Source organism: Jatropha curcas, chromosome 11 (genome assembly GCF_041381405.1).
Source record: "Jatropha curcas cultivar XTBG-Jc1 chromosome 11, XTBG_Jcur_1.0, whole genome shotgun sequence".
Taxonomy (NCBI): Eukaryota; Viridiplantae; Streptophyta; class Magnoliopsida; order Malpighiales; family Euphorbiaceae; genus Jatropha; species Jatropha curcas.
Window position 1 is genome coordinate 16,686,676 of NC_143161.1, and position 6,477 is coordinate 16,693,152.

At 39.8% G+C, this 6,477-nt stretch overlaps 1 non-coding gene across 1 annotated transcript; it reads left to right on the plus strand.

Annotated features, from left to right (window-relative positions):
• The first annotated feature begins 6,081 nt into the window (after positions 1 to 6,081).
• On the plus strand, positions 6,082 to 6,188 carry LOC149492645 (small nucleolar RNA R71). The gene has a single exon (XR_016319041.1). It is a non-coding gene; the product is annotated as a small nucleolar RNA R71 (small nucleolar RNA).
• The last annotated feature ends 289 nt before the right edge of the window (positions 6,189 to 6,477 follow it).

The following is a 6,477-nucleotide window of genomic DNA, read 5'->3' on the forward strand; positions in this document are numbered from 1 at the left end:
ATTCAAGTTTTCATTCAATTCAAATTTGTAAATCTAAGTGTCTTTTGTACACAAATTTTGTCTTATCAATAAAAAGGGATCAGTTTACGTTCCAATCATGTTTATACTCTTTCCCTATCCTTTCCTGTGGAAGCAAAAAAAAAAATTCAAAAAAATAATAATAATAAAAAAAAATGATGATAAAAAAAAGATAATAAAAATTGGCAAAGAAAAATGCATTCATCCTTTCATTTGCTCTGCATCAATCAAAGCTAGCTGGGGGCATCTTAAGAAGAGCCACCAAAGGGGAAGTTTTGAAGGGTAGTCATGGAAAGGATCCAGCAAAGGGTACGCAAGACTTCAAACAGTACCGAGTTAAAGCCGATTGAAGGGGTTAGGGCCAGAATGGTTTCTCCGAAAACCCAGGAATGGAAGATGCTCCGACAGAGAGGTGTCTGAATTTTGAGCTTAAAAGCAACATAATAGAGAAGTTATGTTTGGAATTGGGTTGGGTCTGCACGAAGTCGCAATGCTATCCATACATCTCAAAATCAAGTTGCCTCGAAATTCTTTATGGAGAGGCTGCTTCTAAGCAAGTAAAAGAAAGAATTCAAGGACAAAGCTACAGGAGATCAAGTTGTCAAAAATGGGTCAACTGCAAGCTCTCCGTTAAATTCAAGCCCATCAAGGGTAGATGACAAATCATTTCAGCCATAAGGACAAAGACCAAGCGGCTGCTCACATTTTGAAAAAGCAAGTTAAAAGAAGCAGTCATTTCCACAAATTGGATGACAACAAACACCTTGAAAATCAAGCGCCAGGCATGGCACAAGTACAAGTGTCCTTATAAACAAGGATCATTTCTCAAAACAAGGAAAAGGAAGAGTCTCCTCAAAATTCTTTATGGAGAGGAGAACCATTGAGGAAATAAATTTCAAATTCAGAGGAAGATAAAGTTCAAGAAAAGGGATCAAATTAACCTCAAGAATTCAAACATGGCGAAGCCACAAACTCAAAGCATAAAAGCTTCTTCAACACTCAAGCCACTCAAGTTACCACCACAATGTGGGTATTCAAAACTCTTTGTGATGAATACAAGTCATATTTCAGTCAACCAGTGGTAAAACCACTACAACAACAAAGTCAGATCCGCCTAGGGTCATCACTATCATACGAGCTCGAGTCAATAAGTTGATTCAACCTCAAGCCGGGAAAAAATCCCGCGAAGAAATCAAGTCAGAAATGAATTCTGCATCAACATCAAGTCGGGAAGGAATCCCGTAAAGACATCCAGTCGGGAATGAATCCCTTAAAGACAGCAAGCCGGGAAGAAATCCCGCGAAGAAAATCAAGTCAGAAATGAATTCTGCATCAACATCAAGTCGGGAAGGAATCCCGCAAAGACATCAAGCCGGAAAGGAATCCCACAAAGACATCAAGCCGGGAAGAAATCCCGCGAAGAAATCAAGCCAGAAATGAATTCTGTATTAATATCAAGACGGGAAGAAATCCCGTGAAGAAATCAAATCGGAAATGAATTCCACAATCAGCATTAAGGCGAAATTGAATTTTGCCCCAACAGCAAGTCGGAAATAAATTTCGCACCAAGACGGAAAGGAATTCCGCACTAACATCAAGCCGGAGATGAATTCCGCACCAGTCGAGCACGAAGTTCGCATCCCAGAAGGAACTACGAAAGACCTGATTCTCCCCATCCCCCGAAGAGTTCTTGGAGATACGTAGGCAGCCGCAAAGGCGCGGTCACAAACATAAGTTTGCATCATAAAAAGCATTTTCTCTTTGCCAATATAAAAAATAAAAAAAAATAAAAAAAAAGAAGAAAAGAAAATTAAAAAGCTGGAGTTGAAAACCCGAAAGGGCGGCTTCAGGCAAGAATTGAGCCCGCTAGGCTGAAAACCCGAAAGGGCAGTCTAGGCAAAAGTTAGGGCAAAGAGCCTGCTGGAGTCGAAAACCCAAAAGGGCGGCTGCTAGGCAAAAGTTAAGGCAAAAAAAAAAAAAAAAAAAAAGGTGCTTTCATGAATTCTTTTGGAGAGTCCATTTTTCGTAGGATAAACAACAAAGTATGTCCTTAAAATAAAAAAAATTCCCTTTCAAAGGTCTCCTTGGGAGTATATAAATCATTTTTTCCAGGAATCACTGAATTCCTTCGAGTCAAAATTCACCACAAGAAAAATTTGAGTCTCTAAATCGAGTCTCCAATGAGTCTCTAAAATCAAGTCTCCATTACCAGTGGTCATTCCACAACGAGTCACAAAAATCGAGTCATTCTCAAAAGTTCGTTTTGAAAGCGTCACTCTTTGAGTCATTCCTCGAGAAAAAAAAGAGAGAGAGGGAAATGTCAATTCAATCCCTGGGGTTTCCAAAACAACCCTAAAAAATGTCAAGCACAATCGTTGAGAGGTAATTCTTTAATACCTCGTCTCCACTCGGACCATCGTTTCTTCGATCCTTTCAGACGAGCGATGTCATCCATATTATCCGTTTCCTCGAGTCATATAAGTGGCTTTGTTCTCTTTGATTCCTCAATCGAGTGGACAAGTACAACACCAATGTTTTGAAGTATTCCATGGTCAGCACCATTCTGGGGGCAAGAAGTGATAAGAACCTTCACCATTCTCCCATCACAGAAGTAATCACGGAATTTTTAGTCTTTCATTAAGAAGAAATTCTATTTCGGCTAATAAGGGCATCAATTCTCTCAAGCAGGGGGCAAAATCCTCCAAGTCGGATTCAGGGGCAAGTGTTATAAAAAAAAAAACATACACAACCCAGGGTGGAACCCAACCATCGTCAACCCCTTTTACACAAACCCAGGGTAGAACCCGGTTAATGGTTAACCTTTTTCTTCCATAAAACCTAGGGTGAAACCCCAACCAATAACCAACCATTTTTCATCCAAAACCAAGCCATTTGATCATTTCGACTTTAGGTGGACCCTTGGTTCTCAAAGAAAAAAACAAAAATAAAACAAATCTCTTTTCAAGCCCTCATTAAGAGGCAAAACATCTTTTCAAGCCCTTATTAAGAGGCAAAACATCTTTTCAAGCCGTCATTAAGAGGCAAAATCTCTTTTCAAGTCCTCTAAGAGGCAAAATCTCTTTTCAAGCCCTCATTAAGAGGCAAAACATCTTTCCAAGTCCTCTAAGAGGCAAAATCTCTTTTCAAGCCCTCATTAAGAGGCAAAACATCTTTTCAAGCCCTCATTAAGAGGCAAAATATCTTTTCAAGCCCTCATTAAGAGGCAAAATCTCTTTTCAAGCCCTCATTAAGAGGTAAAACATCTTTTCAAGTCCTCTAAGAGGCAAAACTTCTTTTTAAGTCCTTAAAGAGGCAAAAACATCTTTAAGTTACAAACATAAATCCATGCATTTGATCATTTCATTTCAAAGAAAAAACCCACGGCGGGGTTTCCTCCTCCGCCCATCCTTAAAATTTGCTCCTTCAAACAGCCACTGGCTCTCATAAATCATTTTATGATAGCCAGTGGGGGGCAACTGTGAATATTCAAATTTTGAGGCTCAAAAAAAGGCCAGTTTTCCCGGCCGCGGCAATGGTGGTCGACCTTAAAGGCGGCAGCAGCCGCCGGCGACAGCGGCTGCAGTCACCTGTGAACACCCAAATTTTGAGGCTCAAAGAGCCAGTTTTCCCGGACTGCAAGCAGTCCGGCCAGACTGAAGGCCATCTTGGAAGTTTCCCGAAAGTATGCCAATATGGTACTTGAAACGTCCGGGACATCGCTAGGATCGCGGAACTAGTCCCCGAATTTTTTTCGGAGGTCCGGAGCTCCCGGAAAAGCCTCCGGAGCGAGAATTAGCAAAACCACCAGGCACGGCGGCCCGAGCCGCCGGCCACCGGCGGCCCGAGCGGCCGGCCCCAGGCGGCCCAGCCGCCGAGCACCAGTCGTCGAACCCAGCCACCGAGACAGGCGGCCCATCCGCCGAGACCGGTGCCCAGCCGCCGAAACAGTCCATTTTTCGCCTATAAAAGCAGCCCCGGGCCTTCTGTTTTCCACACTCAGTCTGTGTTGACGGACGCTCCTTCTCCCTTACGCTCCTTGCGATTCTTTATTGCTTTTCTGCATTTTTATTTAGCTTTATTATTTTCTTGCTTTGTTATTTGGTCATTTAAAATTAAATTAATTAATATTACCTTAACGAGGAGCTTAACCTGGAGTTAAGAAGCGGTCGACGATTAAATCAGGTACATGAACTAAACTCTGCCTATTTAATTTTAGCACTTCATGCATGCTTCTCTTCTACTCCTAATAATTCTACAACTGCATAAATGCATTCACGTCAATCATTAGGCAAATAAACTGCCTCAATTAAATAAATTTAGGCTAAACGCCCGGTTAATCAATAATCGTGGTGTTAAGCTTAAATCCGACAATATTGGCTAAAAAAAGCCTAGTTAATCAATAACTATGGTGAAATTGCCTTTATTTCGAACAAATTCGGCTTAAGTCTAATTAATCAATAATTGTGACTAAAAGGCCTTAATACAAACACGTTTTTTCTTGGCAATAAAATTGCCTACATTACAATTCGGTTAATCAATTTTTGGCAAACACATTGCCTATAAATTAGATTAACTACTTTCAGCGACAAATCGCTTAAATCAATTCTTTGGCAAAATGCCTTAAATTAATCAATTTGTTTGGCTAAAAGCCTTCAAATAATTACTTTTTGGCAAACTAAAAGCCATTAAATCAATCAATATTTGGCGACAATCGCCCAATCATCAATTTTGGCAATAAATTGCCTAAATCAATATTTTGGCTAAAAGCCTTCAAACAATCATTTTGGCGACAATCGCCTAAATCGCATCAACTTTTGGCAAAAATTGCCTAAATCAATTCATTTTGGCTAAAAGCCTTAAATCAGTCATTTTGGCGACAAACACCCGAATAATCACTTTTGGCAAACAAATTGCCTAAATCTTTTGGCTAAACGCCTTCCAATACCAACTTTTGGCACAAATGCCTTAATCACTTTGGCGACAAATTGCCTAACCAATTTTTGGCAATAAATTGCCTAAATCAATGTTTTGGCTTTAAAGCCTTCAAATAAATCAAATTTTGGCGACAATCGCCTAATTCACATCAATTTCTGACAACGATTGCTTAAATTAAATCTTTTTGGCTAAAAGCCATTAAAACCAACATCTTTGGCATCAAATGCCTAAAACAATCAATCTTTGGCAAAATGCCTAAACAAAATGCACAAAGCATACACACACTCATGCATAAAGCATCCCTATTCAAAGCCCTTCAAAGAAGGCCTATCGAACTACATTGACTTTGATCTTCCATTCAAACGGAAGTACGTAGGCACGTTAGGGATTTAACCCCGAGCGGCAAGTCAAAATCGTATAAACATTTTAATTGGTCCAATCACATTAATCACCCTGCAAAGCATTCATTCATGGTTAGTTTATCAGCATGACATAGTCTCGGGATCCATCTCGGGTTTGCACACCATGCCTTAGACATTGGGATAATTAATCTAGTAACTAGGTTAATTAAAATCGGAGTCACTTAGGGTTTTTCCTAGTTTACCCTAAAATAATTAAACAAGGTGGCGACTCATACATTCACGTGCATTTCTGCCCTTAGTCACATGCATTCATATGCTATGATGTTTTGGGGAGGGGTTCACATTATCATATGAATTTGAATAGGGGTAATTCTTTCTTCCTTGATTCATCACATAATTCACTTGCTCCAAAGTTTGTGGATTTAAAGAGTCCATGATGCATTCCCCAATTCCATGTTGTCCATTGCACCTATCACAAATTTGCATAACAGAATTTACAGGATTAGTAGTTAACTTGTCCAATTTCCTTACCATGTTATCTACCTTGGCATTAAGTACTGTAATGGCATCTATTTCATAGACTCCTGTGGTTCTTCTTCTTTCGGTATTGTTTTGGTAGTGGCTGTTGCTTGCCATCTCCTCTATCAACTCATATGCTTCATCAATTCCTTTCTTTTCAAAGGATCCACCTGCAGCTGCATCTAAGGTAATTTTGATGTTAGGAGATAATGCATTATAGAATGTTTGTACCTGTAACCACTTGGGCAAATTATGATGTGGGCACTTTCTTAACAAGTCCTTGAATCTTTCCCAAGCTTCATATAAGCTCTCTTGATCATGATGAGCAAATGTCATTATTTCATTGCGCAACTTGGTGGTTTTTGAGGACGGAAAAAATTTAGCTAGAAATTTTTGAGCTAATTCATCCCATGTTGTAAAACTTCCAGCGGGACACGATTGTAGCCAGGACCTTGCTTTATCCCTAAGAGTGAATGGGAAAAGTCTTAATTTGATTGCATCTTCAGAAACACCGTTTTGTTTGAAAGTGTCACAAATTTCCAGAAAATTGGTGATGTGAGCATTAGGATCTTCACTAGGCAACCCCCCATATTGGATCGAGGTAGAGAGCATTTGGATAATTACGGGTTTAATCTCAAAGTTA